Source organism: Homarus americanus, unplaced genomic scaffold (genome assembly GCF_018991925.1).
Source record: "Homarus americanus isolate GMGI-L3 unplaced genomic scaffold, GMGI_Hamer_2.0 scaffold31037, whole genome shotgun sequence".
In the NCBI taxonomy this organism is placed as follows: Eukaryota; Metazoa; Arthropoda; class Malacostraca; order Decapoda; family Nephropidae; genus Homarus; species Homarus americanus.
In genome coordinates this window covers 10,648,670-10,673,570 of record NW_024722227.1, presented here as the reverse complement: position 1 = coordinate 10,673,570, position 24,901 = coordinate 10,648,670, and the positions used below count along the sequence as shown (strand labels likewise).

The 24,901-nt window shown below is 42.6% G+C and overlaps 1 long non-coding RNA gene across 1 annotated transcript; it reads left to right on the top strand.

The window, feature by feature from the left end:
• Positions 1-576: 576 nt before the first annotated feature.
• Positions 577-19,697, top strand: LOC121862547. Its single transcript, XR_006088254.1, has 3 exons — positions 577-670; positions 12,643-12,645; positions 19,670-19,697. It is a non-coding gene; the product is annotated as an uncharacterized LOC121862547 (long non-coding RNA).
• Positions 19,698-24,901: the final 5,204 nt, after the last annotated feature.

Here is a 24,901-nt window from a genome sequence, read left to right as displayed (position 1 = left end):
TAAACGGTTTATTAATCGAGTTGCAGTCGGTGGCTGAAAATATACAAACTTACATGTGATTTAGACATAATAATATACGTTCAATACATTTACAGGGCTGTACAGTGCATAAATCAGGAGCTGTTTATTATTTTAACAATAGATGGGATGGTGCTATTCTTATATCTATCAGTGCGGGCTCTTATGGGCTGAATTTTGTTGTAGTGGCGGACTGCGCGAGATGGGCGGGGGATTGCAGGTGGCAGGAGGTGGCGATGGCGAGGATGGTGCAATAGTCCACTAGCAAACCCTGCTAGTGCGTGGTGGTGGAGGTCACTGAGGGATGGCATTTCCATGGTGGAGAGAGCGTTGTTGTAACCGGAGTAGTCTGCGCTGAGCATGATTCTGTAGGCCCTCTTCTGTACCTTCTCTAGCTGACGTTGTTGGGTAGAGTTGAGAGAAGACAACCAGGCTGGTGATGCATAGGTTAATTTGGGGAGAATAAAGGCGTTGTAGATAGTCCTCAGCTCTGGCGTGGGTGCCCCAAGTGACCTGAGTCGTCATAGCATGTAGAGTCGGTACGAGGCTGCCTTGATTGTGTTGTTTACATGGGCATTCCAGTCCAGTTTGTGGTCTATAGTTACACCCAGGAGTTTGGCAGACTGCACTAATTGGAGATGATGGGCACCCAGTGTAACTGCCGGAGCTTGCACTGGAGTGGTGGCGGTATTGATGTACATGACTACGGTTTTGGTGTGATTGATGGTGACCTTGTTCTCCGTGGTCCATGCCTGTAGCCTGTCCAGGGTGCCTTGTAGCAATGAGTAGTCCGGTGAGGTGTTGTCCACTGTAACCCCCCACAGTGCAGTCATCCACGTACTTCCACCTGTGAGGAGTGTCCGATAGAGCGTCGTTGATCAGGATTAGGAAGCACAGTGGTCCCATCTTGGTCCCCTGGGGAACACCGCAGGTGAGGTGTTGGAATGTGGAGACAGAACCCTGGTACCTCACTGCCTGACGACACTCACTCAGGAAATCAGTGAGCCATGAGACCAGGTTGGTGGACAGCCCTAGTGCAATGGCCTTGTTGATAACAGTGCAGTGATCAACAAGGTCAAAAGCCTTCCTGAAGTCAACAAGGGCAACGGCCAGTGATGTCTTACATACGCCTGCGTGTGTGTGTGTGTGTGTGTGTGTGTGTGTGTGTGTGCGCGCGCGCGTGCGTACTTCATGCATCCTGATGAAATTGTCTACGTATCCTCAGTTTCTAACCAATGATAACTAATAACACACGTAAGACATTATCTTTAATTCATGATGTGAGAGCCAAAACAAGCTGTCAGACACACCTTTACTAACAACGACCCCTAAGGTAAAAATGGATGAACCTGAATGCGGTAGTTGATTGACTTGCAAAACGGTTCGCTGAGCCCCGCCACCAGTGTTGTCTTGACATGTTTCTTAAGCATTCACCTTGGAGGTTAATGTCTCATAAACAGAGTAAGAATAAAGTGTCATGACCCTACACCATCGACTCTACCTACTGAGTCATGACCCCTAACACAGATAAGTCAGCCAGACCTGAGTTAACAAGCTAAATTATCCAGACTTTTTATTCCATACACATTCTATTATCAGGTATGTTATAAAATTCTAGAAAAGTAAAAAAAATAAATCGATAGAAATCATTAATATCGACAGAACCGAAAATACTACTGGAATGACAGAATACACAGGTCCCATGATTGATACTCTATAGTGGAAGAGAGAGGAAGCAGCTGGTACTCTCTCAACTCAGCACTATTGACACACAACTCCAGTTTACACTACTAAAGTAGTTTACAAAAAAAATTCTGGGTTGGATAATCCAAACTCTTTGAGTAGTCTGGAAGCCAAGCTCTCTGGGGAAAAGTTTAGAGAGTGGGAAGGCATCTTCATCACACACATAAATAGTATACAGTAACTTGTCCTCTCGATCTACCCAAGGCACCCGTTAGATTTCTTAGTCAAAATGTACATAAATACACACGAACAAAATAGTAAATAAATAAAATCAAGATAATCAACAAAACAAGTAACATAGAGGGAGTGAAACATTACCACTGTGTGTACTGTTGGTACATAATGGCTGTGGTGAGGAGCAGTAGAGGGAGCAAGTGGTGGTGTTAACAACACGAGATGTCCACCACAGTCTACACAGGTCGCTCATCGTCTCTGAGATAATACTAATGGAAAAAAGCTTAACCCTTAAACAGTGGATATAAGGATTCCCTAATCCTCCCCACTAGGCACAATAACTGGAACGGAAGGAACATGAAACATTCATTTATGTTCATCGTTGTCCCTAAAGCCAATAGTCCAGTAGAAATTGACACAAACATGGCCGAACCCAGACATTTGGTACAACAAGCAAATTTTTTTGCCAAGTCTTTCATATTGATATCTTGGTATTGCCAAAGAAATTCAACCTCAATCAAGCTTTGGGAAACCTGTGTTTTGACCATTTAAACTCCGAATTCACAGGTGTAGATGGGAGATCATTTTAATAAGGATCTCAAAAGTTATGTAATTTATATCTAGGGCTATTAACATTGCGGAATAATCCACATACAAGATTTGCAGTATAATGCCCTTAATATAAGATTATTAACTCCAAAAATATATAGGAAAATCGGACATGTTAAGTATATTGTATATTTTTCACAGTATTTTTTTTCGTTAAGTACCACTATGAAGACAGTATGTAGGTAACATGCATGAGCATAACCTTGGGTAGGTCAGTGACTAAGTACCAAGTCAGCGGCAAGCCGCCTGCAGTGCTGCAGAGTTGACAAAGGTCGCTCACTCGCCCCATGCAGTCCTTCTCCCTCAGTTGAGAGAGGACTAGAAACTGAAGGCTTTACCTAAAAGCTACACAGCTGATGCTTCCATTTTTTGTTGCAGCGGAACACAACAACTACATAAAATGCTGCCGTCTCTACTTTCAGGATTGTCAAGAGCTATGCCAGTCTAGAATCCTTCATGGAAGATGATGGTTTTTCCACAGTACGCAGGAATGATCAAATGTTTTGGAGTGGAACATGGTCTGATATGGTAATCGAACAGTGCCTCATGAGGGCTGGCAAAACCCAGGGTGAACTTATTAATATAACTCAAAGAGTCGGCCAGGACAAAATGGCTACTCGCGGCACATGTTGTTGCCCAGTACAAAGATGCTCTACGCGCCTTGACAAATACCTTCACTGGCACGTGGTCAGAACAGCACAAGGATATCCACCCAGGATGCATCAAACGTGATCAGAAGATCCTCTAGACATTTGTAGACTTCCTGCAAACTCACAGACCATTCACTATTTAAAAGGATCATGAATTTACAATTATTGCAACAGGGCTAATAGCCGAGCAACGGGTTAATGCTGAGGATTTTCTCAATAATGGTCAGACAATTCATGACCGATTAACGGATCAAATATTTGGAGACACTATTCAAAGGAATTCAGATCAGGCAACCTTTTCAGTTATGCGGAAGGCCATCGGAGTAGCTGGTGAGGATGTGAGGATGTCTTCTGTAGAACTGTACCACCGTCTGCTCTCTTCCACTTACTTAGATGGACCTCCAGACCCAAGTGTATTTGCCCATGAGCTGGCAAGACATATACAGATGATTCCAGATATCACTGCAAAAAAATAACAAAATGCTGCCAGAGTGATTGATGGTTGTGGTATGCTGCACCGCATAACTTGGCCAAAGATAGTCACCATTGCTTTAGTTTGTGATTCATTTGTCTCTGCATTTACTCGTGAAAAATACCTGGAGTACATGTATGGGTAATTTTTGATAACTATGATGTCGTGACAACCAAAGACCCAGAACAAAATGCCATCGGTTTCAGCATCTATCATTTCATGATGGATTGGTTGAAGACAAGACATCTGTTCCACAAAACAACACAGCTTTCCTTTCCAACCAAAAAACAAGCATAGTTTGATAAGACTTCTAAGTTTACATCTGAAAAATGCTAGTGAATATGTGAAGCATACTGAAGATGAAAGAGATGATGATGTTGTGATAGTCAAAAAGGCCCTGGAACTGGCACACAGTCAGATACCCGTTATTGTCATTGCATATGATCTGACATTCTGATCCTCCTCCTTCTCTATCATGCCAAGTGAACAAGTGATGTCTTCCTTGGCACAAAGAAATACACAGTCTCCATTAGAATTGCTCAGGTTTGGGGAGGAGAACTCTGTATGTGGCTCTTGTTTGCTCATGCTATGTCTGGTTGTGACACAACCTCAGCTTTGTATGGCATGGGTAAGCTCAAACAGTTTAAGGCCTTGAAATCATCACAAAAGCTAAGGTTAGATGTACTTATTTATGTTGATACAACAGCATCAAAGGAAGAGCTACGAATTGTTGGGAAGCAGTTTCTGGAACCCTTGTATAGTGGTCGAGCATCATCATCCAGAGGGTTAAATGAACTACGTTATATGTATGTAATATCACCAAAATATGTGTCTGTGGAACGAATGCCTCCAACAAGTCGTGGCATGTACCTCAACAGTATCAGAGTACATCAACAAGTATCCACCTGGCGACACCTTGGTACACTGCTCAACAGGGAGGACTATGGTTTTTCAGTGGAATCTGGCCATATTCTTCTAATTATCACAAATAAATCACCAGCACCCCCTGACCTGTTTCGTCATGCAAGGTGCTCTTGTAAGAGCAGTGTTCGATTATATGTGTCTTGCAGCTGTTCCAAGAAAGGAATCCCCTGTAGTGTTCATTGTAAATGTGCAGGACAGTGTGAGAACTCCCCGCTTAAGTTGCAGGTTAATGACTCTGTGTAAGACATCGTTTTGAGTTCAGATTAAGTACAACATCTTCCGATTCATAGATACGCATATTTTGCAATGTATCATTTTGTGTTATAAATTGGATAACATGCACTGACAATAAACCCATCCAACATTCAAAGGCCTGTGTGTGTAATATATAAAAATGTAGAGTGCAAAGTAATGGGAATACGGTTGTAAATTGAAATAAATATTTAGTGTTCCATACATATTTTCAAATGTGATAACTCCTTATGAAATATGGGTCAGTTTTCGTTATTAAAGAAACTGTTTAGTTACTTTTACATTAAGCTTGTATAGTCAGTATGCATTATTTACAATGCCATAGACATTGATATATTTAATTATTATTTCAATCTTTTGAAGCTAATGAAATGCAGTTTGAGAAATATGTACTACATATCATTAAACCATTGATAAACTTTCTATACCATGTGACTTATATAAAAGATAATACTCCATAATTTTTGTTCATATTCTTGGTCGTTATGGTTCCCAAATTGAATTGAATTTAAAAAATATAGTTCCTCAGTGGTGAATTTGGTTGAATTTGGGGGGAATGTTTGTGTGCATCTATACAAAGCACTTTCAACATACATTATCTTATTAAACCAAATGTCCGGGTTCCTGTCAGTTTCTCCTATAACTTCAGTTGCTGCTGGCTGCCGTTTAAGGTTATGTATGACATCCTCCGTGTTCGCTGGAAAGACAAGAGAACAAATGCCAGTATTCTCGCTGACACCAACTGTAGGAGTATCGAAGCTACCATTATCCATGAACAACTACGTTGGACTGGCCATGTTGCCCGCATGGACGACAGTAGACTGCCAAAGTAGCTACTTTACAGTCACCTAACGAATAGTAAACGTAACGCTGGCGGGCAACTGAAAAGGTATAAGGATAGTCTTAAGACAAACCTGAAAACGTGCCAAATCGACCCCCTCACTTGGGGGACGATTACTCGACGTCGTAACGTTTGGAGGGGCACCATACAAGAAGATGTCAATACTTTCGAGTTAGCCCGACTGCATACCGAGGCAGAAAAGCGCCAACGCCGGAAAGACGCTGCCGCCACCCCTCCCACACTAGATGTAGCCCTCCACATGCGTAACATCTGTGGACGATCCTGCCGGTCTCGTATCGGCCTCTCTAGTCACCCCAGAGCTCACCAACGAAGGTGACATCCTTAATAACTCATATCATTGTAGTAGTAGTAGTAGTATGACATGTATTGAAAGAGGTTGTACAGTGTTGCATTCTCATAATTTGAACACGGAATGAGTGTAAAACTAAACTAGACGTCAACAATATTATGATAATGGAATAAGAGACAGCAACATTTCAGAGCATTAAAATAATTAACCCTTACGGTTGAGAAAATTATGGCAAAAAACAGCCCAAACGATAATTTACTAGGTCTTTTAATAGTAATTTGCAACATAGAATTAGTTACTTAACGACAGAAAACATTAGCTTTCTTTTGTCAGAAGGAAGCCAACACTAGTGATGTAAAAGCACCTTATTGTTAGCTGTGTGAGACGTTAAATAAAAATTACATGACCCTTACCTTATTTTGGAATAAACTTTGCATTTGATTAAGAAAAATACACTGTATAATATATGTATCTGAAAAAAAATTAGTTTGTATGTGTTCCATTAAAACACATATGTATTTTATCCGTACCTGAAGAAAAAGACTACCGGTATTTGTTTTGCTCTGAAAAGTATGAACTTTAACTTCATATCAAATAAACTTCACATATCTGGCGAATAAAAAGATAATATGTACTTCATTTGCATGAGAAAAATACATTTGTGTTGTAATAAAATACATGAACCTTACCTGAATCTGAAAAACAAACACTACACTACCTCCATAAACTACATTCTAAAAGTCAGTTATACTTTTAATTAAACCTAGACTTTCTAACCTAACTTAGCCTATCCAGCTAACATTGTTAACAGCCTTGATTCACCTCAGTACCTGACGTTATGACCGCGAGGTTTCCAGTACTGAAGGGTCAACAGTGTTAATAAGATACAGTACATGCAATAAAAAACATTAAATAATATCTGCTCCCGGACAAAGCATGGCTCAGGAATCAAATTAATTTACTATGTAAAATTATGAATGATACAGGTACGATAGTCTTTTTGTATTTCTTATATCAAGGCAACGTTAAATAGTGTATAAGTTGATTTTCAATCCCTGAAACGATTCATAACTTAAGATGTGCGTACTTCAAAACTGCACCTTATTATCCTACATCTGTAACGCTGACAAAATGTGTACTTACCACAGGCACTGATGTCTGGACCTGTATAAACATCAACAAACGTTAGATACAAGGATTTATTGAGCCCATTGAATTAAATGTTGTAAAACTATTGCCATGACAAAGAGAAATCAACATGGATTAAATTAAATTATTCCACAAAATTTTAAGGAAAAAAAAATTGACTATTTGTTGACACCTGGTTCTTCACTTGTAAACCGTCTCCAGAACAAAACAGTATGAACCAATCAACAGAAATGGGACGGCGGGAAGGAGCGGATCTCCTCCAGAATTTGTCTACAGCACTGGCATATACAGGATTTTCTTTGGTGGACAAACATAGAAAGATTTACCTTAAATTGTCAATACATTTCCATGTATGATCAATAATTTTCCCCATTGCTTCTCACAGAGAATGCCTAGAAAAGTATGTACAGTACCCTGGGGTCAACAGTCACAAGTGAAAGAAATTCAAACTCTTAATTTAAATATCTCAAATATTTGATTGGTGCAATTACAAATACATAAATAAATAAATTGAAATTGACTTTATACAAGATATTTTAACATATTTCACTACTAAATTATTTACAAAATTATTTACATCTTAAAAAGTGCTGTAATGAGAAAATAATGACTGGATAATGGCGGACGGTGATTAAACCCTGAAGCATGAAAAACTCAAATGTTCCCAACAAATTTTACACTGAACATGCCATGTAAGCATAACTTACAATCACGAACGAAATACGTCTGAAAATTTATAACTTACAATTGTATTACGATGAAGTATCAATAAGCAGCACGCCAATCTCATATATACCTGAGCTCTACACAACTCATTCAGGGAACCTCTGCACCTTCATATTCCAAAAGTACATACTGTACTGTACTTAGACATGAAACTAATATTACTCATATTATCCAAAAAACAGAATACAATAATCACAGCACCCAAAATAAAACATGAAACACATGTTATAAACTTATTAAACATTATACTCATTAATAATAAGAAAATTAAACTAATAACGGAAACTAAACTAAATCCATTTCACAAAGTCGAACTCTGTGTTGAACCCAAATAAAGCAATCTTGCATAACCCTATATCCACAAATTTCCTAAAAGATAAAAAAATAAAACTCCATTTTTAAGAGGATGTCATCTGCCCCTCCTGCCCCCCCCCCCCCATCCTCTAGAATCTAGATCAACTATTAGTCTATAGACATACAGACATGCGTCCTGCCCACCTTCCATCCTAAAAATCTGCTATTAGTCTACAGATAAACAAACAGACATGTATTCTCATCTGTAGTCTGCTTCAGTGTACAGAATTTTTTTTAAATCTGTGACATGTTTAAGGTTTACTTGGTTAAAGGGAGTTTTAGTGTGAATAGAAATTTCTGTGATATGGACGGTGAAAGGGGTTAAGACAGTGTTATCTCGGAAGATATACATACAATTACGCTTCAGGACCCCAGTGCCCAGTAAGGTTGTGGTCACACACACACACACACACACACACACACACACACACACGGACGCACACACACACACACACACACACACACACACACACACACACACACACACACACACACACACAGTATAAAAAAACCCTGTAAAGCACAAGATAAGGCCAAAATATAACATCGATGAAGTGGTTCGGTTGAGGGAGCGACAAGATAACCTCACTTAATGATTTACCTTTCAGCTAAAGTACAGTGACCTTCCCTCATCCTCTCTGACGTGTTTCCTGGCGTAATCTGCCCCCCCTCTCCCTCCTCACACCTGTGATATATAACACAATCGACCTTTCTCTGCTCTTCATGATCGAACTCCAGCCGGATCTCCCTCAAGTATTATGACTGCCTTTATCGCTGTCATAAATACGTGTGTCACTGTGTCAGCAACCTGCCTACCCTTCCTCTCCCTCCCTCCCTCCTTCCACCCTCACAGTAAACTCTGTCTCATATCTATCTATCTATCTATCTATCTATCTATCTATCTATCTATCTATCAATCTATCTATCTATCTGTTGGAATGAGTTGCGTCTTGAAAATTTCCCGGGAGTAATGGAGACAGAAAAGTTTGAAAAGGCGTGTATAGTATAAGACAAATTTACAAGATCTGGGAAACTATGTTCTTCAGTAGTAAACAAACTTGATGTCCGAGTCGCGATGTTTGTTTTGAATGTGTGACACCAGGGACAACACAGTAACAAAATCACCGTTGACATAGAACGATGGGTTTGGCATAGAGTAGAAGGACTGGCGCGGGACTGCAGAATATAGAGAATATCTGTATCAAGAATCGCGGTCCCCGGAAAGAATAGAGTCAAGAATTGTTCTCTTGTTTACTCCTCCTACTGAGAAGACATACTGTAAAATATGTTATAGTTCTTCATTCTTTCCTCCAGCTGAAAAGTATTATAGCTGAGTGTTATTCTTTTGTTTGTATCACCATTATATTGACTATTGTTGGAAAATATCGATTTTGAAGAAACGAACAAAGCTTTATTAGTAGTAGTATTAGTATTAGCAGTAGCAGTAGTAGTAGTATTAGTTAATGCATATTGTATTATTAGTAGTAGACATAGTAGTAGTAGTATCAATAGTAGTAGTAGTAGTAGTAGTAGTATCAGATGTCAGTGACAGACATCCTGTGAAATGGCAGTCGTGGCCCGTATTGACCAAGTGTCCTGAGGTCATAATTGCCCTCCATCTCACCACATACCTGTACATTGGAGATCCGAGTCACTCATGTATTTGTCTCCTCATCCTCCCTTAATAGTTACTCCTGTTACTCGAAGTGTGGACCATTATGTTGGGTAACTGTCTTTGCATCTGTGCGAGCCGGAAGCAAAACTGCACAAACTGTGAATGTGTGAGAAACAACCGCCGTTGTGTGGGATGCAGGAAGGGGAAACAACTGTCAGAATCCCCCAGGGCAGGGATCTGTCACAGTGGATATCGCCTGGACAACACCGCGAGACGATATCCTGAATGATAACAGTGACACCACTCAGTTTGAAAATGTAGTGCCAAGAAATGCTGCTCCAACATTAGCAGATGTACACGAGGTTAATAACAGACAGCCACCACATTAGAAAGGCATGTGGAGGGAAGATGAAGAGAAGTGGGTCAAAGAAACCTACTCAGAAGTTGTCAGGTGGTCTCCAATTAACCTCTTTGAACCACCAAAGAAATGATCCGGCAGATGACTCGCTTCATACAAAATTACACTCATGACAATTCCCTGGCCCCAATAGCTCTCCACATACTGGCAATAATACCTCATCAATTCTGCCAGAGAACACAGGCAAGGAGTAAGAGTAAAGAAAATGTAGCTGCAATGAAGAGAAAACAAACAATGTGGAAGAACAGGGCTATTGATGATCTAAGTGAGACAAGAACACTGCAACACAGACTGAAATGTACAGGAGATGGAAGCAAACAACTGAGGATGCTGCCAGAAAGTTTGGTAACACGATGCATATGGGAAAAGTGTCCTTGGTGGTAAGATCTCTCACAGAGGAATCTTCCGCTGGTGTTCTGCCAATAGACAGAGAGACCTTACAACAACTGAAGGAAAAACATCCCCCAGCAAGTGCAGAGGAAGGCATCAAGGTTCCAGCGTGACTATGTCCCCCTGTCATGCTCGATAAAATAACAGAGGGATGGTGTGGAAAAAAACACTGAAGACACATGGAGGGGCAGGCCCTTCAGCTGGATGCAGACGGTTGGAGAGTCATCCTCATCACTAACAAGTTTGGTGAAGCTACAAGTGATTTCTGCAATGCCACCGCCGCCCTTGCAAGAAAGCTAGCAACCTCATGTTGCCATCACCTACAAACTCTGACGGCCTGCCGCCTCATCTCCTTGGAAAAAAATCCAGGATGTAGGCCTATAGGGGTGGGAGAAGTGCTGAAACGGATCATTGGAAAATGCATAATGGAGGTGGTCATTGATGATGTCAGGGCAGCTTCAGGGAACCTGCAAGTATGTACTGGCTACAAGGCTGGGGGTGAAGCTGCCATTCACGCCATGAGACAGATATTTGAGCAGTGTGATTGTGAGGCAGTACTCCTGGTTTACACTTCCAATGCATTCAACATAATCAACCGCAAGGCTACACTACACAACATTAAGATCAAGTGTCCAAGCTTTGCAATGTATGTTAAAAACACCTATAGGAACCAGACAAACCTCTATATAACAAGCTTCAAGGCTCTATGGGGAGATACCACCATACAGTCAACTGAGGGAACTACGCAGGGGGATCCGGTCGCCATGACAATGCACGTAATATATCTATCCGTGCTACAACACTCAATAAACTATGAAACAACCGAGGTCAAGTAAGTGGCATACGCTGATGACCTTACAGGAGCAGGAAAAGCGGAGGACATAAAAAAGTGGTGGGACCTGGTAACATCACGTGGTCCACAAATAGAGTACCACCCAAATGCCAGCAAGTTCTTCTTCATTATGAAGCCAGAATTACATGATCAGGAAATAGACGTGTTCTGCGGAAGTGAGGCCAAAATAACAAAGGACGACCAAAGACTTCTAGGTTGCGGTAATAGGCACGAACGATTTCAAGACCACATATGTAGTGGTAAAGGAAAATGAGTGGGTGAAAGAAATTCAAACTTTGTCGGAGATCGCTAAAACTGAGCCACATGCAGCTTTTACGGCATTCACTCATGGAGTCAAGCATCGCTGGAATTACCTGATACGCACTATCCCTGATATCAGCCCCCTCCTCCACGTTCTGGAAGAAGCCATCAAGGTCTCTTTTATCCCAACACTAGTGAAAAACCCTATTTAACCCCAGCAGAAAGGTCATCACTCCTTGCACTACCACCGAGACGGGAAAAATGGGTTTGACTAATCCAGAGGAACTTGCTGCCACCGAATATCAGAACATAGTCAAGCTCACGGCAGCCCTCACTGAGCACATAACAGCTCAGAACGCAGCAAATCGGGTGGATACCAATGAACTAAACAAGAATCGACGATCCATTACAACAGAACGGCAGTACAGCCAAAGTGAAAAAATAGCTATAGCACAGGAGGTGGGCACCTCGAACTGGTTAACAACGTTACCGATAAAGGCAAAAGGTTTCAGCCTTAATAAACAAGAATTTACAGATGCCATTGCTCTAAGGCAGGGGTCACCAAACTACGGCCCGCGGGCCGGATCCGGCCCGCGACGTCAGTTCATCAGGCCCGCCGACGTCAGTGAAACGTCAGTTTCACAAATCTCACTAACCTTTTTTGCTGCTTAGTTTGTGAGATTCGGATATGAGCACACTAGGTCTGATGGAACTATCTTTTTGCTAACGTCGCCTTCTTTGATAACTTTTTAGTAAATAAATATGTTGGTTGTCTTTGTTTTTAGTGCATTGCACGCCACTCACCCATGATTAACATGGAATGCTAAACTTAGTTTTTCGTCTTTTTTCCCAGAGCTTTCGTTCTGGCTTGCAAGTATTGAACAGAATGATTATGCGGCCCGAGCTCGTCATTCTTTCAGTTATCCGGCCCACTGTGAAAAAAGTTTGGTGACCCCTGCTCTAAGGTATTGTTGGCCAGTAGAAGGTTTGACCTACCAATGCATGTGTGGCTCATCCTACGACATCGACCACGCCATGGTGTGCAAGAAAGGAGCCTTCGTATGCATGAGGCATGACGAAGTAAGGGACCTCACAGCAAATAAGTTGAATGAAATCTGACATGATGTCAGGGTGGAACAGACCCTCGTTCCGTTGAACGGTAAGAAACTCCATCATAGGACTTCAAACACACCCAACGCAGCTCGTGTGGACGTCAGTACTCGAGGATTCTGAATGCAGGGACAGCGAGCCTTCTTTGACAAAAGGATTTTCGATCCCATGGCCGCATGTCACCGTAACCGAGCTCTTGACGCTGCACATAGGAGGAACGAGAATGACAAGATGAAGGCATATGGGGAGAGAATTCTGAATGTTGATCAGGGCAGCTTCACTCCTCTGGTGTTCGCAACGTCTGGTGGGATGGGACCAAGTGCAAGATGTTTCTAGGCCAGACTTGCGGAGGTGTTATCTGAACGGAAGCAGCAGCCCAGAAGCTACGTTACAGCCTGGTTGAGATGTCGACTGTCCTTCTCTTTCCTTAGGTCTGCATTGCTTTGCCTTAGGGGAACGAGATCTTCGGCCCCAAAGCCGACGACGGTCGCAGATATTGACAATGAGGCAACAGTCACTGAATGCCGCAAAGATCTGCAGCTCTACTAACTCAACACAGCTAAGGTAGCTACTTTTGTATTAGGATATTTAATTTTAAGGTAATAAAATGGTGGTGAAGGTGTGACTTTTGGGGGGAGGATGGAGGCCACTATAAAAATAAATAAAAACGAGTAGTACTGTAGTAGTATTCATTGTAGTTATTTTTTTTTAGTATTATTTCTACGGTTACAATTCTTGTCATTATGTTATTATTACCGTTCTCACTAATATAATCATTTTAATAAAACTTGCTTCAATTAGCTTCTGACCTTTAAAAATATTTAAATATAAATACATTTGTAACAGTAAACATGTACAGTAAACATGATGGACGCATTTTTCTTTCCTCTCTCTTCATCTACAAGGGTGAGTCTTTACTGTGTTGTGGTCCACACCCTGTACAGCCACTCAAAAAACTATCTACACAAAATTGTGTTAACAAATATGACAAAACAGAAGAATTTGGGCAACCCTATCAAGACAACAGGAGTCGTAGTGTTCATTCTCAAATTCATTGACCGCCGCCCCCCCACACTCCCAAGTAGAAATACAGGGTGAGCAAAAAGTCTTTCCCTGATTATGAAAAATCATATCTCGAAGACCATTCTAGATAGAAACATGAATATTGTAGCATTGTGTAGACGAATTCATAGATTTTTTTTTCATGCATATTTTACAGACAGTTCTTGAACGCAACCTTTCCAAACCGATGGATTGGGAGAGATGGTCCAACACCATGGCCGCCACGTTCACCAGACATTACCCCTCTTGATTTCTTTTTATGGGGGTATACGAAGGACAAAGTGTACAGTTCACCAGTTCCTGATCTTGAAACTCTGAAGGCAAGGATAACGGAGGCAATAGCGACGGTGACTGAAGAGATGCTGCAGAAAACATGGCGTGAAATCGAGCATCGCTTAGATGTGCTCCGGGCAACAAGCGGAGCACATTTTGAAGTTCACGAGTAACGAAAAAAAACTTCTTGAGATAAGGTATACAGTAAGCTGCAAAAAACTGTATGTTTGTACCTAGCATATGTTTTGTGTAATAAATGTTTGTAATCAGGGAAAGACTTAAACTTACCCTGTAGTTTTTTTCAGTGACTGTACTTAAGCTGGTCCACGGTACAAACTCCCAATGGTTCATGTGGTGAATATTCCTCATAACTGACAATACTAAAATGATCGGTTGACTGACTTAAGGTATACCCCTAATATAACGACTGATAACAGTATTAAAGTAGGTAATGCTGTCTTAATTTTAACTAAATAAATTCATTTACCACCAGTTATATCTTTCCAGAAATTATGTGTTAATTTTCTTTCCAATTTTGTGTTAAATGAAGTCTCTGAATAATTATAAAAACAAATTTAAGTTATGTTTCACAAATTAGCTAAATTCAACCAATGCATTCTTACATCCTCAGTTAGTAGGGATATTTAATTTATGAACCTTTGCAATTCTGGACTCTAATCTCTCATAAAGGTTATGTTAATTGTGTTTATTAAATATTTATTCTATTTTTCTAGTCAAGAGTATGAGAATAACGTCAGCACAAGGTCAGAGTACGAGAATAACGTCAGCACAAGGTCAGAGTACGAGAATAACGTCAGCACAAGGTCAGAGTACGAGAATAACGTCAGCACAAGGTCAGAGTACGAGAATAACGCCAGCACAAGGTTAGAGTACGAGATTAACGTCAGCACAAGTTCAGAGTACGAGAATAACGTCAGCACAAGTTCAGAGTATGAGAATAACGTCAGCACAAGTTCAGAGTATGAGAATAACGTCAGCACAAGGTCAGAGTATGAGAATAAAGTCAGCACAAGGTTAGAGTATCAGAATAACGCCAGCACAAGGTTAGAGTACGAGATTAACGTCAGCACAAGTTCAGAGTACGAGAATAACGTCAGCACAAGTTCAGAGTATGAGAATAACGTCAGCACAAGTTCAGAGTATGAGAATAACGTCAGCACAAGGTCAGAGTACGAGAATAAAGTCAGCACAAGGAGAGTATCAGAATAACGTCAGCACAAGGTTAGAGAGAATAACGTCAGCACAAGGTCAGAGTACGAGAATAAAGTCAGCACAAGGTTAGAGTATCACGAATAACGTCAGCACAAGGTCAGAGTACGAGAATAAAGTCAGCACGAGAGTATAAAGTCAGCATCAAGGAATTAGAGTATCAGAATAACGCCAGCACAGGTTAGAGTACGAGATTAACGTCAGCACAAGGTCAGAGTACGAGAATAAAGTCAGCACAAGGTTAGAGTATGAGAATAACGCCAGCACAAGGTTAGAGTACGAGATTAACGTCAGCACAAGGTCAGAGTACGAGAATAAAGTCAGCACAAGGTTAGAGTATGAGAATAACGCCAGCACAAGGTTAGAGTACGAGATTAACGTCAGCACAAGGTCAGAGTACGAGAATAAAGTCAGCACAAGGTTAGAGTATCAGAATAACGCCAGCACAAGTTCAGAGTATGAGATTAACGTCAGCACAAGTTCAGAGTATGAGAATAACGTCAGGACAAGTTCAGAGTACGAGAATAACGTCAGCACAAGGTCAGAGTACGAGAATAACGTCAGCACAAGTTCAGAGTATGAGAATAACATCAGCACAAATTCAGAGTATGAGTCAGGTCAGAGTACAAGGTCAAGTCAGTACGAAAATAACGTCAGCACAAGTTCAGAGTACGAGAATAACGTCAGCACATGTTCAGAGTACGAGAATAACGTCAGCACAAGGTCAGAGTACAAGAATAACGTCAGCACAAGGTCAGAGTACGAAAATAACGTCAGCACAAGGTCAGAGTACGAAAATAACGTCAGCACAAGGTCAGAGTACGAGAATAACGTCAGCACAAGTTCAGAGTACGAGAATAACGTCAGCACAAGTTCAGAGTATGAGAATAACGTCAGCACAAGTTCAGAGTATGAGAATTAACGTCAGCACAAGGTCAGAGTACAAGAATAACGTCAGCACAAGGTCAGAGTACAAGAATAACGTCAGCACAAGTTCAGAGTACGAGAATAACGTCAGCACAAGTTCAGAGTATGAGATTAACGTCAGCACAAGTTCAGAGTATGAGAATAACATCAGCGCAAGGTTAGAGTACGAGAATAACGTCAGCACAAGGTCAGAGTACGAAAATAACGTCAGCACAAGGTCAGAGTACGAAAATAACGTCAGCACAAGGTCAGAGTACGAAAATAACGTCAGCACAAGGTCAGAGTACGAAAATAACGTCAGCACAAGGTTAGAGTACGAGAATAACGTCAGCACAAGTTCAGAGTACGAGAATAACGTCAGCACATGTTCAGAGTATGAGAATAACGTCAGCACATGTTCAGAGTACGAGAATAACGTCAGCACATGTTCAGAGTACGATGTTACGCTGGTTAATTCCCCAGTTAACCAGGTTGGTACACATATAATATAATTGGGCTTTTGGTAACGAAACCCAATTGAAGTTTCTTGTTTTATTATAAAAGTATTATGTTTATAATTCCTGAGTGTATGTGAACCGTAAGTTCCACTATTTATGAGTGAATGAGAAAGAGGACGGCGTTTATGTAATATAAACGTGGATCAACGTCCGTTCGATATTAGTTGGTGTGAGTGACTGCTGAGTAGTGACCCATCGAGGGAGGACGAGCCATCCACTGCGGCCCTCAAATAACGTCTTCCTCTAGTCAAGGATATCAAACTACTGCTCACTTTAGGTGGCCAGAGAGCCGGCTACTTATGCCTTTACTCAGCATAGTATGACGCAGCTTCCCGTGGGCACACCTTATCATGTGCATTGAACATGTCACCTCATAGCCAGTGGAAAGTTACAGAGGATGAATCTGAATATAAATCAGATGTAAGTAACCCATTTATATAATACTTCTGTTGATGAGACAGGGGCCATTACAACGAGAGGCAAGAGGGGGGAGGCGAGGGGGAGACGAGAGGGGGACGAGAGGGGGAGGCGAGAGGAGGGGACGAGAGGGGCAGACGAGAGGGGGAGAGGGGAGGGGGGAGGCGAGAGGGGAGACGGGGGAGGAGAGGAGGCGAAGGGGGAGGGGGGAGGCGAGAGGGGGAGAGGGAGGGAGACGAGAGGGAGGAGGAGAGGGAGGGGAGGCGAGAGGGGGAGGCGAAGGGGGGAGGCGAGAGGGGGGAGGCGTGTGTTGTCCTCACTGCACTAACACACAGAGGCAGCAGCTAGGAGGCATTGAGACGCGAGGCTTTATATTAGTACCATAAACAAAACTGTGTAAGACCCTTAAGACTTGACTCTCCTTGACTCGAGTGTTTATATTGTGCCACAGTTGACCAGGTGGCATAGATACAGTATAGCCATAACTTCATCTTCATTATTTTTTTGCATATAACTGAAGTATAAGGTAACGTCATCTTCTCAACACACAGAGAGTAATGGGTTAGATTTATTTATCCTGCATAAAAATTACACTCGATATTTTGTAATGTTTTTAGTGAAAATTTTGCCTACTCTCTCTCTCTCTCTCTCTCTCTCTCTCTCTCTCTCTCTCTCTCTCTCTCAGGGTACCTCCTCTTTACCAGCATACCTGACAATAACACGCTATCTACCAGAATGTGTGTAGGTATGGCTTTGTGATGTGTCTGTTTACATGAGTGAGTGTGTAGGTGTACTTGTTTCAACGAGAGAGAGAGAGAGAGAGAGAGAGAGAGAGAGAGAGAGAGAGAGAGAGAGATAATATCGTATAGTAAGAATTAAAACTACAGTCAAGGTAACATGAATACTCCGTTTGTCTCACCTTTATGTTCCTTGAAAAGAACGATCTGGCGGATGTCACCAGGGACGCTGTTTCCTGTTGGTCGGGAGACAAGTGTGTACCTCCGAGCGACACACACACACACACACACACAGAGTCTCTGTATAAACAGACTAAGGTGATGTTCCTTATTACGTTCTATGGCAATGCTCTTAGCACAAGACAACCTCAAGACCAACAGACTCCGTCCTCCTTGTTACCAATGTTATTAACGATTATATGTGAAATGTAATATCATAATAGCATGTTGGGTCATGCTTTCAATCCTCCTATGTTAACCGTGAAAAATATTAAATTTTTGTCAACAGTTGATGTTTGTTAGAATGTATTAATAAACTTCAATAACTACTGTAATATCAGTAAACGCATATGTTAGGTCAGTAAATAGAGCCTGCTACTAATCGTCAACATTTAGGATGTTTAGTCTCTGCTGTGTCAGTCATGGAAGTCTGAAAGCTGAGGAGGGGAGAGGCGGTATGGTGTCACTCACTCTACTGTAACAGCACTGTTTTTATCCCGTCCAAGAGATGGTGACCCTCAAGACATAGTAAGGAGATACTCGGGCCTTAGGAGCGGCGGTTAGGCATCAATGGCAGTCCAGCACTGAATTTGGCTCGTGTATACATTCTTACTCTTTTGTAATCCTTAAGAAGCGTGCACGAGGGTAAAACAATCTCGTCTCCTGAGCCACAAGTTCCTGTGATCTCCTTCTCCATCAACTAGAGGATGATCGAACGATAAAGCGACTAATTATATCAGGTTAACACTGAGGTACCGTTTCTAAGCAACAAGCACTGATACCTTGATATCAACATGACCACTGAGACCAGCGGGTCAGAATAAAACTTAGCCGTCTTATTCTCATGTTGTCACGTTAATGTCAGCGTAGAGACCAATGGCATCACTGAGTGCAGGTCCGTTTTAGCGCGGTCTGGGGGTCATACTTCCAAAGAAAAATTTAGGTAAGAAGTTACCAGAAACTAAAATAAGATGTAAAGATTGCAGACCCTCAGGTCCATTAAACCAAGAAATTCTTTTGTAACGGACGTGATGAAGACAGTTTTCTCGGGAGGACTGAGGAGAGGGTTTGAGACTGGTTTATTTCCGATGCCACTCACAAACACACACCCCTTTGGACAGTACGGTGGACTATAGCATTAGACATACCTGAGGATGGTGCTGCTGCTCCATATCAGAGAATGAGTCAAGTGAAAAAGGTAAAAAAAAAATATTTTTTCTCCTTTCAAGAGATATAAATTAAGTCTGTTCATGAAATTTCAGATATGGAAAAGAGATCACCAGATGTAGAAAACATACTCACCTTAAATCCAAAATCATAGAAAAGTCAAGACACCTCCCCACACCTGTATCACCATAAGGTGACACCTACAGTGTAGGTGGACCAATCTAGCATTCGTCCACACTCTTGTTGTGCTCATTCATGAGAGAGAGAGAGAGAGAGAGAGAGAGAGAGAGAGTGTGTGTGTGTGTGTGTGTGTGTGTGTGCGCGCGCGGCATAGATAAGATGGTCGTTTATGCACTTGGATCCAGGCAGAAGTACAATCCGGTCCTGTCTGTGAGACTGAGCAGCCCCTTCGAGGAACCACTCTGCTCACCCAACATGGGGAAGTGACTAGAAAAGGTGCCCTAAACATAGTCTGCCTACAGAACCAACATAACTGGGAAACTGCACCCAGTAAGGTCATCCTTATGCAGTCGAAAACACAATCATAATCACAGATCAAAACTAAAACAAACTATACAACCTCTTATGGTCGCTGCATGGAATTTCGGGACCCTTCTGGATACTGGCACAAATGAGTGTCCTGAAAGAAGAACCGCCCTTGTGGCAAGAGACATAGTAGCCATTAGTAAGTCCCGGCTCCCAGACGAGGGTCGACTCAAAGAACGAAGGGGGGGGGGTGGGTCCGGCAATACCTTCTTCTGGAAGGGTAAGCCTGCTGCAGAGAGAAACTGCATATATGGAGTTGGCTTTGCCATCCGCCAATGCATCCTACATAAGCTAACAGGAATGCCTGTTGGGATGAACGAGTGCCTTATGCCGCTCCGAGTCCCACTGAATCACTCACGTCATTCCTTCTTCATCAGTGCATATGCCCCAACACTGGATGCAGAGGATGCCATCAAGGAGTCCTTTTACGTCGACCTTGACAGAGTGCTAATTATCCCCAGAGAAGATAAGACTGTGCTCCTAGATGACTTCACTCCCAGAGTTGGCAGAGATGATGACATTTGGCAGGGATTCATAAGGGGAAATGTACTAGGCAAGTGTATTCCCAACGGCCTACGCCTCCTCAGCAAGTGTGCTGCACACAACCTCACTATCACCAATACCCTGTTTCGGCAGGCCACCAACTTCAAGGGTTCGTGGCAACACCCACGATCCAAACACTGGCATCTCATTGACTACATCAGTGTCAGAGAAAGAGATCGCCGAGATATCCTCATCACCCGAGCAATGCGTGGCTCAGACCACTGCGACTCTTATCATCGGCTCATCAGAGCCAAGCTCTCACTTCACGTCGACCCAAAACGGCTAAGGGAACAAGCCTCCAGAAGAGGTTTTAACACTAAGCGTCGGCAGGATCCAGCGGTAGCACATGCTTTCAGAGAGCAGCTCGAACACGGACTGATAAACAACCCGACAACAAACAGCCCAAATCCCAGGGTCGATTGGGGTATTTTTGACACTGTCATGACAAAAACCTGCAGAGACCCTCGGCCAGATCGAAAGAATACACCAGGACTGGTTTAATGAAAATGACCAGGAAATCAATGTACTCGTCAATGATAAACGTGTTGCTTTAACTGACTGTTAGAAGAACCTTCAGTCTTGGACCAAAGCTGATACCTTCCTCAAGACTAAAGCGGCAGCCCAGCGCGAACTTCATAATCTAAAGAACGAATGGCTTAAAAATAAAGTATATGAAACGCAAAAGCTTGTACATCAACACAAGATGCGCGAATTTTTCAATTCCACTAAAAAAAATTTTGGGTCAAACACTCATGGCACAGCCCCCCTTCGCTCATCTGACGGTAACTCCCAAATTACGACAAAGAAGGCATCCTTCAACGCTGGAAAGAGCACTACCATTCGTTGCTCAACCGAAACACCGATGTGGATGTCCTGACTACCCAGCAGGTCCCTCAGCATCCAGAGCTGACCCATCTCAGCTATCCTCCATCCCTGGATGAGGTAGCTACTGCCAACTGTTACGAGTTGGGGATTTAGAATATAGTTAAAAGTCTACCCAGATCCCAACAGGTAACAACAATAAAAAAAACAAAGACAATCGGACTATAAAAGGGTAGACAAAGGATGCGAGTTTTCGTTGTGTATAATAAAGTACCATGAATTCCTTAACAAAATAATCAGCTTCCTATAAATTACCCTTAACCATACTTAACCTAAACATTAACAGTATATACATATTAATACAACATAAAACAATCGTGAAGCAAGGTGGAGGTGGGGGAGGCAATACAAGATTACAAATACTTAAGTGAGGAGCTGAGATGGCTGACGAGTAAGGCTGAGTATTGTAGAAGACGGTAGGTAGTCACTGTGCCGTAGGTTTAGAGGATAGGTGATCCTGTGGTCACTTCCCAGAGTGTAGTGCTCTCTCCTCGAATTGGAGCTCACAAAGAAGACTTGGAGGAAGTGACGCAACAACCAGGATATGAAAAATCCCAGCCGAGGTGGATAAAGCAGGAAGACCTCTACTGATCAGCCGTCTCCACTCTTTCCTGGAGAATAGATAGCAAAACGAGGAAATCCCCCAAGCTCTTAAAGATGCCTCCATTGTCAATATTTATAAGAACAAGGGAGACCAGTCAGACTCAAACAACTCCTGCGGGATTTCGCAACGAATCCTTCTAAACAGACTTCATCCTGTGGGGAAAACTTCCTCTCAGAATCTCAACGTGGCTTTAGACCATTACGTGGAACCACTGACATGATCTTTGCTGCCCACTAGATACAGGAAAATTGCAGAAAATAGCGTCGTGACCTGTACATGGCTTTCATCGACCCAGCCAAGGCCTTCGATTGAGTCAACAGGGAAGCCCTCTGGCAGACCCTCAGCTGTTTTGGTTAACCACCAAAATTCATCGCCATTGTGAGGCAACTCTACAATGGCATGAACGGCAGTGTCCTGCACAATGGCACCCAGTCTGAGTTCTTCCCCACCTAAACGGGGGTAAAACAAGGATGTGTACTAGCACCAACTCTCTTTTCCATTTTCTTGGCTGCCTTCCTTACTCGTCCCTGTGCCAATTGAGCTGACGGGGTGGACATCCAGTACCGGATGAAGGGTCTTTTCAACATAAGACGACTCAAGGCAGGAACAAAGGTGTCGGCAGCTTCCATTACTGAACTTTAGTATATAGACGACCTCACTCTAGTCGCTCACACTGAAACGCGACCTACAGGAGATCCTGAACACTTACACAGATGTGCATGCACACTTCGGCCTTGAGATGAACGAACGTAATACTCAGATTCTCTTTCAGCCTGCCCCTGATTTAGCCAACTTAACGGTACTACAATTTCTAATGTTACCCACTTTCAGTATCTCGGCTCCCACCTGTCCACCACTGCGGACATCGATGAAGAGATTTAATATCGGATCACATGTGCATCTCAGGCCTTTGGCAGACTCTGTACCCGTGTCTTCAGATGTAGGGAGTAGAAATTATCTACAAAGTTGCACGTATATCGAACAGTGGTCCTCACTACTCTGCTATAAGGCAGCGAGACATGGGTCACATAAAGGAGGCACCTCAAGGCACTTGAAAACTTTCACCAACGTAGTCTACATTTTATCCTTCGAGTTCGCTGGGAAGACAAGAGAACAAATGCCAGTATTCTTGCTGACACCAACTGTAGGAACATCGAGGCTACCATTATCCATGAGCAACTACGTTGGACTGGCCATGTTACCCGCATGGAGGACATTAACTGCCAAAGCAGTTACTTTACAGTCACCTAACGAATAGTAAACGAAACTCTGGCGGGCAACTGAAAAGCTATAAGGATAGTCTTCAGACATACCTAAAAAAGTGGCAAATCGACCCCCTCACCTGGGAGACGATTACTCCACACCGTAACCCTTGGAGGAGCACCATACGAGAAGGTGTCAATACTTTCGAGTTAGCCCGATTGCATACTGAGGCAGGCAAAGGCCAACGCCGGAAAGACGCTGTCGCCGCCCCTACCGCATTAGATGTAACCCCACAATTGTAACATCTGTGGACGACCATGCCAGTCCCATATCGGCCTCTTTAGTCACCTCAGAGCTCACCAACGAAGGTGACATCCTTAATAAATCATATCATTGTATCATAGCTGGATGATCATCATACTCGATACCGAGTGACAGCAAAGTAGTAGTAGTAGTAGTAGTAGTAGTATGACGAGGCATGACAAGGTAAGGGACCTCACAGCAAATATGTTGAAGGAAATCTGTCGTGATGTCATGGTAGAACCGACCCTCCTCCCACTGGATGGTGAGATCTTCCAACACAGGACTTCAAACACATCTAACGAAGCCCGTGTGGACGTCAGTGCTCGAGGAATCTGGATGCGGGGACAGCGAGCTTTCTTCGACATCAGGATTTTTGATCCCATGGCCGCATGTCACCGTAACCTAGCTCTCGATGCTGCACATAGGAGGAACGAGAACGACAAGAGAAGGGCATATGGGGAGAGAATTTAAAACGTTGATCAAGGCAGCTTCACTCCTCTAGTGTTCACAACCTCTGGTGGGATGGGACCAAGTGCAAGATGTTTCTACGCCAGACTCGCGGAGGTGATCTCCGAACAGAAACAGCAGCCCAGAAGTTATGTTACAGCCTGGATGAGATGTCGACTGTCTTTCTCTCTCCTTCGGTCGGTTTTACTCTGCCTCAGGGGAACGAGAGCTTCTGCCCCAACTCCGACAACTGCTGCAGATATTGACTATGAGGCTACTGTCACTGAATGCCGCATAGATCTGCGGCTCAACAAATTTAACACAGATAGGATAGCTACTTATGTATTAGGATATTTAATATTCAGGTAATTAAATGGTGGCGAAGGTGTGGCTATTGGGGGAGGCTGGAGGCCACTATCTTGTATAAAAAAAAAAAAAAAAAAAAAAAAAAAAAAGTAGTAGTAGTATGTGGCAGCAATGAAGAGAAGATTGACAATGTGGTAGAAAGGGGCCCTTGATGATCTCCTATGAGAAGCAAGAACACTGCAGGAGAGTCTATAATTCATAGGACACGGGGAGCAAAACACCGAGGATGTTGCCAGAAAGTTTGGAAACAAATTTCATGTGGGAAAAGTGTCTTTCAACCATGGAGTCAAGTATCGCTGGAATTACCTGATATGCACTATCCCCGATATCGGACCCCTCCTCCACCCTCTGGAAGAAGCCATCAAGGTCACTTTTATGCCAACACTAGTGAAAAACTCTATTTACCCCCAGCAGAAAGGTCACTCCTTGCACCAACACCGAGACTGGGAGGAATGGGTTTGACTAATCCAGAAGAGCTTGCTGCCACCGAGCATCAGAACTCTGTCAAGCTCTCGGCAGCCTTCACTGAGCACATAATAACTCAGAATGTAACAATGAGGTGGATACCAGCGAATTAAACAAGATTCGACGGTCCATTACAACAGATCGACAGCACACCCAAAGTGTTAA